Raw genomic sequence first — 12889 nt, 5'->3', positions numbered from 1 at the left:
GATGACGAGCACGTTTCCGGTGCTGGCAGTATCTTCCTGTCTGCAGCCGTTAGCGCCGCTAACACTAGCATTGTTGGAGACCTTAGCTGCAGCCTCGAAGCGAGCATAGAAAGTGTTCAGCTCGTCTGCCAGAGTCACGGCCGCGTTCGTCATACCGGTTGTTGGTGCTTTATAGTCCGTTATTGTCCTTAGTCCCCGCCACAGGCTCCTAGAGTCACTCTGTTGGAGTTGTGACTCTAGTTTCCTCCCGTAGCGCTGCTTCGCCTCTTTCACCGCCCTCCGCACGTTATATGACGCGGCTTTGTACGGGTCCATGTCCCCCGTCATGAGTCCCGTGTTGTAGGCAGCGGTGCGGGATCTCAGAGCGTCGCGGATGGTTTTATCCACCCACGGCTTCTGGTTGGGAAACGTTGTGATAGTCTTTGTCTCCACGGTATCATCCGCTAGTTTCCCGATGAATCCCACAACCGCTTCCGTAAACACGTTGACGTCATCGTTGGAGCTGTTTCTGAACATGCCCCAGTCTGCGTCATCGAGTGCGTCCTGTAACGCGGCCACCGATTGATCCGTCCAGCGCGCGACCTTCCTCTGAACCGGAACTTCCTGTTTCAGCCTTTGTTTGTATTTTGGCATGAGGAAGATGGCGGCGTGATCAGATTTGCCAAACGGGGGGCGGGATTGTGCCTTGTAGCCGTCCTTGACCGTAGTGTAGCAGTGGTCCAGTGTCCTTTCACCCCTGGTGGGGCAGGTGATGTGTTGATAAAAGTTCGGCGCTGCGCGTTTGAGGTTGGCGCTATTAAAGTCCCCCGTCACAATAAGCGCAGCGTCCCGGTGTTGTGTCTGGTGCTGTGTGAGTGCCTCATGCAGCTCGCATAAGGCGGTGACCGTGTCCGCTTGTGGTGGAATATAAACGGCACTTACAATGACCGATGTAAATTCCCGAGGTAGATAAAAAGGACGACACATGATGGACAGTAGTTCCAGATTTGGTGTGCAGGAGCGTGTGAGAGGAACAACGTTCGCACTGTTGCACCAGTTGTTGTTCACCATTAAACACACGCCGCCTCCCCTTGACTTCCCCGAGTCCCATGTCCTGTCCATGCGGTGAACCGAGAAGAACTCGGCCGGCTGGATGGCGTGGTCCGGCACCGCTGGGTTCAGCCATGTCTCGGTGAAGCAGAGGAGATTGCAGTCCCGAATGTCTCTCTGGAACTTTATCCTGGCCCTGAGGTCGTCAAGCTTGTTCTCCAGTGACTGGACGTTGGCGAGCAGGATGCTAGGCAGAGGTGTGCGGTGTGCACGAGCTCTCAGCCTGTTCCTGACGCCGGCTCGCTTCCCTCTAGGCCGCCGCCGCTTCCCTTTGTTCTCCCTCGAGATCTCACTCGGCCAGCTCGGATCCGGAGTTAAAAACTTCGAATTGTGAGTACATTGTATACCAATAGAAACAAGAGTGTCACTGTCATACCTAATGTACCCAATGGTGATGATTTTGCCGATTTAGAAACGCTGAAAACTAACTTAAAAAACAAAGACAAAGAAAAAGTGGTCGGAGCAGTCGTGACGGCAGCCGACCTCACCGGCGCCATCTTACATTTCTTACTGGTACATCTTACTGGTACAGCTAAATATCCCAGAATGCATTTCGTCCAAAACTCAAACGCGCCAATGGTGGACGAGCGGGGCTAAAAACTTGAATTTGGACAGCCATCGGCACGTCGCTGTGACGTAATCGGTCTACAAATGCGTAATCAGGAGGATGCAGCCCATGAATTTGGACACAACCTTAATGTTGTTGGCGCATTTTCAGGCGGACGCAGATAATAAAGCTACACAATTATAGAGTGAATTCGTGTTTATCATTATATTTTAAAAAATACCACAGTTTTTGCCTTGGTCGTATCATTTTATTTTGTTGTATTTATCCGTGACACCTTAAAAGCCGGTCCGTGAAAATGTTGTCAGACATTAAACCGGTCCATGGTGCAAAAAAGCTTGGGGACCGCTGCCGTTCATATCAACAAAGACATTAAACTGGGTATGCTTTTGGACGAGCTGAGCTTAAGAATGATCTCAGTGTCTCAGTCAAATGTGAATGCTATGCTGGTCTGCTGTGGTGAAGAGAAAGAGTGTGAAAACAAAGCTGTCAATTTCCCCTACGCTCACATATGGCAACATGCTGTTGGTAGTGAGTGACCGAAAGAATGAGATTGTATATACAAGCAGCAGAAATTTGCTTCTGTAGCCAGATGGGCTACTCGCCTTCCGTTGTTTTTCTTCTCTCATTCTCTCTCTCTCTCGCTCGCTCTACCACCCTCGCTCTCTTTCCACTGCACTCGCTCCTTGTATCAGGTGATCGGGTTAATTGGGAACCCACCTGCACATTGATTGCAGGGTGGCGCTAGCCTGTATAAAGCTAAGCCGATGTCTTGTTGGATTAATTCCTCCCGAGCTTCTGGTACGATACAGCAGTAAATGCTGGCGTACTGCGATGGACTGATCAGCAAGAGCCGATTATACGACAGCTACAGGTATGCTCTCGCTTAACCTTGGATTCCCTCCGAATACTGGAATTGGTGTTAATATCCTTTTCCGGCCTGTTGTAGCGCAGCAGTCTGTTTAATTCTGCCATTGCGGAGAGAGGTGTTCGTGGTATCTCCACCAATGAGAGTATAGTGCCTCCGGTCCTGGGGTAAGCTGTTAGAACTACTTTTATTAGCATTCATAGCTATAAGAGTTTTAAGGTTACACTTATCTGTTTCAGGGTTCACTGCTGTACTCACCTCTCCATGGTAAATTGTCCAACCTAAATTGGAAGAGTGGACTGCCTTCTCAGTTGCTGTTGTGAACTCCTCCTTGGTGGAGTCTGCTGTCTTGTCTTGTTTTGTCTTATCTTGTTTTTATTAAGTAGGCTTACCCTTTTTTTGGGTTCGCCTGGTGTTCTATTTTACCCTGGACTGTTGCTCGTACCCACACTTCTGTGATCGGGCTGAAGTGATTCTCTGCCCGAGTGTCGTGCTGGGACTCTAAATCGCCTGGGTGGCCGGTCTCAGCCGGTGGGGAGCCAGACCGGCCTACGCCTGAGAATAATTATTACCAGCACGAGTGGTAGGTTGACCCGTGGGGAATAAGCCTTTCCCGTGTGTGTGTGTGTGTGTGTGTGTGTGTGTGTGTGTGTGTGTGTGTGTGTGTGTGTGTGTGTTTTCTTTTATTAAAGTGTGTTTTAGTCTTTTTATGATTTGTAGCGAGCCTGACGCTCAGTGTCCTTTTATTCTTTTAACATACTTTTCTGTGTTTTATTTCAGTGAAGGAGGACGAGCCAGTGGCCCTGGGACCTCAGGTGGTGGGTCGTTTTCACACTTTCTTTTGTACAGCACTGGGTGGTCTGCAGTGATTCTTTTGGTGTGATTTTCTTTTGGTTCCACGGCTGCTGGTAAGTCCAAGTTCCACGATTGTTTATTTTTACTGTAGGACACTGTCAATAATGACGCTACATCTTGACTTTTAATATTTTATTTATAAAATATTATTTATAATATTTTATTTATTTCTATAAATAAAACTGTTTTAATATTGGAAGCCAACCTGCCTCAGTGTGCATCCTTGAATCTGTGCGGTCTTCTTTTATTCCTTTTATTTATTTTTCTTAAATATATTTCCTGGGGGTGTAATTCCCCTAGGTGGCGTTGTCAAGTTTATTTATTTTGTGCATAACCCCGCCGACCACTTGGTCACATACTTGGCGTTGTCGACAGGATGCACGTTTGAGGTAGATGTTTGGTTTTGTAAATTGTTTTATTTTTTTGCAACGAGTCTAGTTCACCTGTTTGAAGGCTCTATTTGTTTTAGAGTGTGATTATAGACAAGACAGCAGTATCCAGGTAGAAGGAAGAGTAATAGGATTTTAGCACCTTGCTGATTTAATTTTCTCTTTTTTTTTGGGTCAAAATTTATTATGGAGGAAGAATTGCAGCAACTTAGAGACTTGGTAGCGCAGTTAAGGGCAGATAATGAGCAATTGCGCCGGGATGGGGGCGCTGTGCTCGAGTCTGGTGGCGGGGCCGCGTCGTCCTCTTTCGTACCAGCTGGTTGCATACCAAATGTTGGTAGCCAGGCCGCCGTTACAGAGCGTCTGGTGGTGGTGCCTAGGGACCGTAAATGTCCCATGTTCAATGGTAGAACAGGCATCAATATAGCTGAATGGGTCGAAGAGGTTCAAGCATGCATGCGTGCCCGGCACCTGTCTGTTGCTGATCAAGCTTTCTTTATTTTTGACCATTTAGAGGGAGAAGCAAGGGAGGAGATCAAATTTCGCCCTAATTTAGAGCGAGGGGATCCTGCTCGGGTGTTGACCATTTTAAAGGAACTGTATGGCAATGCGCAGTCCTATGTCACTCTGCAGCAGGCTTTCTTTTCGAGGAGACAACGGGAGGAAGAGACTTTGCAGGAGTTTTCCTTAGCGCTAATGGCTCTGATGGAGCAAGTAAAACAAAGTGCACCTGATGGTATGCGTAACGCAGAGGTGCTGCTCCGAGACCAATTTGTAGAACATGTTGTTGATAGTGGTCTCCGCAGAGAGCTTAAACAATACGTTCGCCGTGTGCCCACTGCCACCTTGTTAGAGGTGCGCGGGGAAGCAATTAGATGGGAAAGAGAAGGGTTTTCAGGCGGTGTTCGCGACCGTGGCTATTCTCAACCATCGGCATATGGTTTTCAGTGTGGAGTGCACACTAGCCCTAGGTTCGCTCCTGTTGGTACACCCGAGTCCGAGTGGCGTGAGCTAAAGGAACTCCTAAAGCGCCAACAAGAGCAGTTAAATCAGCTCACTGAGACAGTGGCTTCTTTACAGAACCCCCGAAGAAGTGTTCGGCCTTCATGGGCTGGCTCGGTGATTTGTCGCCGGTGTCAGCAGCCAGGACACTTTGCTAGGGAGTGCACTGGGGAGCGGGCTTCACGCCGCCCTAGAGCAGGTTCTGATTCAGGCCCTCCTTATGCCGCAGTTGGCAATCCTCTTCCCGCTACCCAGTCGGAAAACTAACGCCATCTGTGCTGCAGAGTCACAGTTCAGGTGGGGAGTTCACTGGCTCACAGAAAGATAGGATTGGCAGGCTAATTTCATCGTGTCCAAAGATGGATGTGCTTATTAGTGGGGTAACTGTCCCTTGTTTGGTGGATACTGGGTCCATGGTTTCCACCATCACAGAAAGTTTCTTTTTGGCACATTTTGCCCCTTGGGGACAAGAACGCCTTCAGTCATGTCATTGGCTACAGCTTCGGGCTGCCAATGGGCTTGCCATCCCTTACATTGGCTATTTGGAGCTCAGTGTACTCCTGTGTGGCAAGGAAATGCCCTCTTGTGGAATCCTTATAGTGAAGGACCCTCCTGGGGCTACGCCCTCTGTCCCTGGCATCTTAGGAATGAACGTAATCCGCCGCTGTTATCAAGAACTGTTTGGGGCTTTCGGTGGCTCCTTGTTTAATTCTCCTTCTGTGTCACAGGCACCGAGACCAGTTTTGGAGGCCTTACATCAGTGTCACCAGTCTGCAGCCCAAGCCCCAGAGGACCCTGTCGGTACCGTTAAGGTACAGGGCCCGCGGGCCGTGCGGATACCTGGTGGTGTTATGCAGCTGGTGGCCACTACTTGTTCTCAGCAGTTGTCAGGTCAGGCTGTGCTTTTTGAACCTTCTGAGTCCGGGTTGCCAGTTGGGTTGCTGGCCTCTCCATGTTTGGTTCAGGTGGATAAGGGCGTTGCCTACATCCCAGTCACCAATGTAGGGACAGCGGAAGCTGTTCTCCACCCGCGGACCCGTTTGGGAGTGATAAGTAAAGCTACTGTTGTTAGCCTCCCTGCCGGTGTTAGCGAGGAACACTCTTTTCCCATTACCGTTTCCTCCCATACAACCAGCAGCCCTGCTCAAGAGATGGTGGATACGATTGACCTGTCTGCTCTCGCTGAGTCAGAGCAACACGAGGTACGGTTACTTTTGCGGAAGTACCGCTCTGTTTTCTCCACTTATGAGGGAGACTTGGGCTGCACAAACGTCATTTCGCACGACATACCGCTACTCGATGACGCACCTGTCCGGCAGAGGTACAGGCGAATTCCTCCTTCTGATTATGAGGCTGTCAGGGCTCATATCAACCAGCTACTGGAGGCCCAGGTAATTAGGGAAAGTAGCAGCCCTTATGCCTCTCCCATCGTGTTGGTCCGCAAGAAGGATGGAAGCCTCCGGCTGTGCGTTGACTATCGTTTGCTGAATAGCAAAACAAGGAAGGACGCCTTCCCCTTACCTCGCATCGAGGAAAGTCTGGATGCCCTAGCTGGCGCACGCTGGTTTTCTACCATCGACCTGGCCAGCGGGTACAACCAGGTGCCAGTTTCTGAGCAGGATAAGCCCAAGACCGCTTTTTGCACGCCGTTTGGCCTGTTTGAGTGGAATCGTATGCCATTCGGGCTGTGCAATGCTCCTGGTACCTTTCAGCGCCTAATGCAGAGGATGTTCGGGGATCAGCAGTGCCAGTCATTACTGCTGTACCTAGACGACATCATTGTGTTCTCCTCGTCTGTCTCTCAGCACCTGCAACGGCTAGAGATGGTGATGGCAAGGCTGCAGCAACAGGGGCTCAAGGCTAAGTTAGAAAAGTGTGCCTTTTTCCAGCAGAAGGTTAACTACTTGGGCCATGTAATCTCCTGTGAGGGTGTCTCGACCGATCCAGCCAAGGTTGACGCAGTAGCCAAATGGCAGTGTCCTCGTTCCGTGTCAGAGCTGCGATCCTTTTTGGGTTTCGCCAGCTATTACCGGCGCTTTGTGGAGGGGTTTGCCGCATTGGCGGCTCCCCTGCATCAAGTGGTGGCTAAATCGGCTGGCACAAAGACAAAGAAGGGCTCGGGACAGAGTTTGAGTGCTATTTGGACCCCTCAGTGTGAGGAGAGCTTTGAGGCCCTGAAAGCAAAGCTTGTGTCTGCACCTGTGCTAGCATATGCTGACTTTACGCGCCCATTTATCTTGGAGATTGACGCCAGCCACAGTGGTTTAGGTGCAGTTCTCTCCCAAGATGTAGAAGGTGTCGTTAGGCCAGTGGCTTATGCTAGTCGAGGTCTTCGGCCACATGAGCGCAATATGGACAATTACAGCTCCATGAAGCTGGAGTTTCTTGCACTCAAGTGGGCCATGGCCGAGAAGTTCCGGGAGTACCTGCTGGGGCAGAAGTGTGTGGTTTACACCGATAACAATCCACTCAGTTACCTCTCTTCAGCTAAGCTGGGTGCCACCGAGCAGAGGTGGGCCTCCCAGCTGGCGGCATTCGATTTTGAGATCAAGTATCGCTCAGGCCGCAGTAATAGGAATGCTGATGCTCTCTCTCGACAGTATGAGACGAGCTCCAGCTTGGCCGAGGGTGTGTTGCCTGGGACTTGTGTCCCGACTTCACTTCGGCAGGCTCAGTGTCCAGCCGTTTTGCCCTCCGTTACTCAGTTGGAGATTGGGGCCTTTCCATCTCACTCCCTGGAGGATATTCGTGCTTTGCAGGAGGCTGACCCCCTCCTCAAGGATTTCTTGGTACACTGGAGGAGGCACACCCTGCCCTCTTCGGAGGAAAGGAATCAGCTCCCCAAACCAGTCATGGTTCTGCTGCGTCAGTGGGATCGTCTGGTGGAGAAGGATGGCATCCTTTATCGCCGTATTTTGCGTCCAGGTGGAGGTGAGGAAGCCCTCCAACTTGTTCTCCCAGAGGCTCTGAAGCCTGAGACCTTGAGGCAGCTGCACCAGGACCATGGGCACCAAGGTATTGAGCGCACCACTGAACTGGTCAGGCAGCGTTGCTATTGGCCCGGGATGTCCTCTGACATCAAGCAATGGGTTCAGCGTTGTGAACGCTGTCAGGTCGCAAAGGACTCAGGGTTGGGGCCTCATAGTTATATGGGTCACCTGTTGGCGTCTAGGCCAAATGAAATCCTGGCCATAGACTTCACGGTGTTGGAACCTTCCCGTAGTGGAGTTGAAAACGTTTTGGTTATGACTGACGTTTTTAGCAAATACACTGTTGCAGTCCCTACCCGGGACCAGCGGGCCTCTACTGTGGCCCAGGCCCTGTTAACAGAGTGGTTTTTTAAGTTTGGCGTTCCAAGCCGCCTCCACTCTGACCAGGGTAGAAATTTTGAGAGTTTGGTGATGCAACAGTTATGCGAATTGTATCGGGTAGCCAAGTCCCGTACAACCCCTTACCACCCAGCGGGTAATGGGCAGTGCGAACGGTTTAACCGAACCCTCCATAACCTCCTCCGGACTCTGCCATCATCTCAGAAACGCGACTGGGCTGCATGCTTACCGCATGTGCTCTTTTGCTATAATAGCACGCCACATCAGGGCACCGGAGAGTCACCGTTTCTCTTGATGTTTGGCAGGGATCCTAGGCTGCCTATTGATTTCCTTCTAGGCCGCGTTCAGGACCCAGTGCCTGGAGAGGTACAGGACTGGGTGGCCGAGCACCAAGCCAGGTTAATGGTGGCTTTTGAGGGAGCTCGGGCACGGTTGTCGCTGGCCGCTGACCGCCGTAAGGAACGGCATGACCAGAGAGTCCACCCTGTTCCTTTAAAGGTCGGTCAGCTGGTGTATCTTCGAGATCATAGCACCCGGGGCCGGCACAAGATCCAGGACCTTTGGAGCTCTGTGGTCTATCAGGTGTTGAGGGCACCCCAAGAGAACGGGGCTGTTTATACCATTGCCCCCGTGGGAGACTTGGAGAAGGTTCGACATGTCCATCGTGACATGTTAAAGGCACAGGTCAGCCTAGGGCCACCTACACCTGGTCCACCGGTTCCACCCCCACCTGTACCCGCTGACTCAGAGCAGACCTCTCTGAGTGACGACGAGTTGTGGCTCCTTGTCCCTGAGGTACCCTCACACCCTGTCGCACCTGTGGTGTCACCTCCCGATGCCTCTAGAGTTCCATCGGTGGAGCTCAGGTCTACTCCCAGTGTGATTGTAGCACCCTCGACCTCTGCTCCCCCAGGTTCTTCCTCAGGCTCTGTTGAACAGTCTGAGGTGAGTGGGCCACATTTGCGGAGAACAGCACGTTCAACAGCTGGTCATCACTCAAATGTTTATCACTTGCCACGTCCTGTTGAATCTGCGTCAGTTGCTAATGCTCAGCTTGCCATATTCAGGCCATGGTGTTAGGTTCCTTGAGTTATTGTCGGGGCGCCAATACAAAAAAAGGGGGGTAGATGTAGCCAGATGGGCTACTCGCCTTCCGTTGTTTTTCTTCTCTCATTCTCTCTCTCTCTCGCTCGCTCTACCACCCTCGCTCTCTTTCCACTGCACTCGCTCCTTGTATCAGGTGATCGGGTTAATTGGGAACCCACCTGCACATTGATTGCAGGGTGGCGCTAGCCTGTATAAAGCTAAGCCGATGTCTTGTTGGATTAATTCCTCCCGAGCTTCTGGTACGATACAGCAGTAAATGCTGGCGTACTGCGATGGACTGATCAGCAAGAGCCGATTATACGACAGCTACAGGTATGCTCTCGCTTAACCTTGGATTCCCTCCGAATACTGGAATTGGTGTTAATATCCTTTTCCGGCCTGTTGTAGCGCAGCAGTCTGTTTAATTCTGCCATTGCGGAGAGAGGTGTTCGTGGTATCTCCACCAATGAGAGTATAGTGCCTCCGGTCCTGGGGTAAGCTGTTAGAACTACTTTTATTAGCATTCATAGCTATAAGAGTTTTAAGGTTACACTTATCTGTTTCAGGGTTCACTGCTGTACTCACCTCTCCATGGTAAATTGTCCAACCTAAATTGGAAGAGTGGACTGCCTTCTCAGTTGCTGTTGTGAACTCCTCCTTGGTGGAGTCTGCTGTCTTGTCTTGTTTTGTCTTATCTTGTTTTTATTAAGTAGGCTTACCCTTTTTTTGGGTTCGCCTGGTGTTCTATTTTACCCTGGACTGTTGCTCGTACCCACACTTCTGTGATCGGGCTGAAGTGATTCTCTGCCCGAGTGTCGTGCTGGGACTCTAAATCGCCTGGGTGGCCGGTCTCAGCCGGTGGGGAGCCAGACCGGCCTACGCCTGAGAATAATTATTACCAGCACGAGTGGTAGGTTGACCCGTGGGGAATAAGCCTTTCCCGTGTGTGTGTGTGTGTGTGTGTGTGTGTGTGTGTGTGTGTGTGTGTGTTTTCTTTTATTAAAGTGTGTTTTAGTCTTTTTATGATTTGTAGCGAGCCTGACGCTCAGTGTCCTTTTATTCTTTTAACATACTTTTCTGTGTTTTATTTCAGTGAAGGAGGACGAGCCAGTGGCCCTGGGACCTCAGGTGGTGGGTCGTTTTCACACTTTCTTTTGTACAGCACTGGGTGGTCTGCAGTGATTCTTTTGGTGTGATTTTCTTTTGGTTCCACGGCTGCTGGTAAGTCCAAGTTCCACGATTGTTTATTTTTACTGTAGGACACTGTCAATAATGACGCTACATCTTGACTTTTAATATTTTATTTATAAAATATTATTTATAATATTTTATTTATTTCTATAAATAAAACTGTTTTAATATTGGAAGCCAACCTGCCTCAGTGTGCATCCTTGAATCTGTGCGGTCTTCTTTTATTCCTTTTATTTATTTTTCTTAAATATATTTCCTGGGGGTGTAATTCCCCTAGGTGGCGTTGTCAAGTTTATTTATTTTGTGCATAACCCCGCCGACCACTTGGTCACACTTCCTTTGCAGAGGTCTGGGCTCTCCACTGCATTAACTGGACCTGCACAAACAACCCAAAAAGGATGGATGGATACAATACAAATACTTGAACAAATAATAACAATTAAACTTACTAAAGCTAAATAATATCTAAGCAAACTGCAGCATACACATTGTAAGTATATAAAATAAGTTTATTTAAAGTTTATTTAAACAGCTGTTCGCACTTTCATACTACTTATTTGATTTATTAAGAACACAATTATAATTTTGAGTTTCGCTTGGCTTTAGGTAAATAACTTTATTTTGATAGTTCCTGTTTAAACTGAATTTGCGTAAACATTTTCATCATTTACAGAAACTTGTGAAGTGGCTGCAGCAGCAGTCAAATGCTGTGGCTTCAGAAAAAGATTAACAATTTTTTTCAGTTGTAATTTTCATAGCAGCTATCTCCCTATCCTTATATCTTTGTATAAAACTATGATAGTGTACTCAATGAAAATGTGTCAGTGTGAGAAATGGTGTTGTAAAACTTTAGTCTCTGTTTCCTGATATGCTCCTCAGTCCACAGCTGAGTATATAAGTTACTTTTTTTAAATATATACAGCAGCATAAAAGGGTGAAGATCAAAGAATGTTTGCCCAAAGTGAAAATCTATCGGAGATATATTTCACAAATAGATATTGATAGAAAAATGATTAAAGCTGTGCAACACTATGCAAAGTAAAAATGGTAAACGGCCTGTATAGCACTTTACTAGTCCCTAAGGGCCCCAAAGCGCTTTACAGATTCAGTCATCCATCCATTCACACACTGAATGTAGCTACAGCCACCCCGGGGCAAACTGACAGAGGCAAGGCTGCTGGACGCTGGAGGCTGCTGCCACCGGGCCCTCTGACCACCACCAGTAGGCAACAGGTGAAGTGTCTTGCCCAAGAACACAACGACCAAGACTGTCCGAGCCGGGGCTCGAACCAGCAACCTTCCGATTACAAGGCGAACTCCCAACTCTTGAGCCACGATTGTCCCATGCAATGCAATATTATTTATTACAACTGACTGTTGTCTGCGCTTATGCGCCATGTGGCAGTTCAGAGTACCCAGCCTTCTTGGAGTCCCTGGGTGGGGTGCTGGAGGATGCTCCGCCTGGGAACTCTGTTGTCCTAATGGGAGACTTCAATGTTCATGTGGGCAATGTCAGTGAGACCTGGAGGGGCGTGATTGGGAGGAACGGCCTCCTGGATCTGAACCCGAGTGGTGTTTTGTTATTGGACTTCTGTGAAAACAGTATGGCCATAACGAACAGCATAACGAATGTTTGAACATAAGAGTGTCTATAAGTGCACGTGGCACCAGGACGCTCTAGGCCGCAGGTCAATGATCAATTTTGTAATTGTATCACCATATCACTAAGCAAAGGTCCCAGTGTCAAGAGATATATTCTAAAACACTTCTTCAGCTGAGAATCAGAGAGGAGAAACGCACAGTTTTACTTGTTGCTTAGCAAGGGTAGCTCTGAGCTCTCGCACGAGAGTGAGGGCTCAGGGACTCGCCGCTCTGAGACTGCCCTGGTCTCTATTTATACATCAGTGGGTGTTTGTTAGTGGTGTGCGGATCGATATTGAAATATCGATTGTTCCGATCCCAGTAATTTATGTTCTAGAATCGATTCTCATATTAAAATATCGATATTTTAGTACTTTGGAGTAAATTTGTAGTTTTTCATTAACAGGAACACAGTGGAAAGAAACTATATCATTCGGATCATCTAAATTGGAAGAAACTACTTCCTCTTATGCCTTTCATTGTCATATGCGAAATACGGCTGTATAAATGTGTTGCAGCCCCTGGCCAGTGTTGCCAACTCCTCAGCAAAGAAAATCGCTATTGGCTATGCTAAAAGTCTCTAGAAGTTGCTAAACGACGTCATCGCCTAATTTGCATAATTGGTCATGCTAATATCATTGTAACCCACGTTGTAGGAGAGAAAAGAAGAAGAGACATAAAGTGAGTAAAAAAAACGTCCTAAATGCATTTAGAATTTATTTAGAATTACAAATTATTATTATTATTTTTTTTTTTTAGCGATTATCGTTTTTTGTAGTAGTTTTAAACCTTGTGATCCACAAAACAACATAACAGTAAAAGAAGAACTGATTGCGTTACAGTCAGTGCGGGAGCAGAGGCTTCACTTATACGC

General features: G+C 48.5%; 2 long non-coding RNA genes across 2 annotated transcripts; both read left to right on the top strand.

The window, feature by feature from the left end:
• The first annotated feature begins 2243 nt into the window (after nucleotides 1–2243).
• Nucleotides 2244–3917, top strand: LOC112435599 (uncharacterized). The gene is made up of 3 exons (XR_003024694.2): nucleotides 2244–2689; nucleotides 2762–2789; nucleotides 3303–3917. It is a non-coding gene; the product is annotated as an uncharacterized LOC112435599 (long non-coding RNA).
• Nucleotides 3918–8946: 5029 nt separating this feature from the next.
• Nucleotides 8947–10684, top strand: LOC112431224 (uncharacterized). The gene is made up of 3 exons (XR_003022414.2): nucleotides 8947–9677; nucleotides 9750–9777; nucleotides 10277–10684. It is a non-coding gene; the product is annotated as an uncharacterized LOC112431224 (long non-coding RNA).
• The last annotated feature ends 2205 nt before the right edge of the window (nucleotides 10685–12889 follow it).

Source organism: Maylandia zebra, linkage group LG11 (genome assembly GCF_041146795.1).
Source record: "Maylandia zebra isolate NMK-2024a linkage group LG11, Mzebra_GT3a, whole genome shotgun sequence".
Lineage (NCBI taxonomy): Eukaryota > Metazoa > Chordata > Actinopteri > Cichliformes > Cichlidae > Maylandia > Maylandia zebra.
Note: the sequence above shows the minus strand (reverse complement) of the source record. Positions and strands in the feature narration are given on the sequence as shown.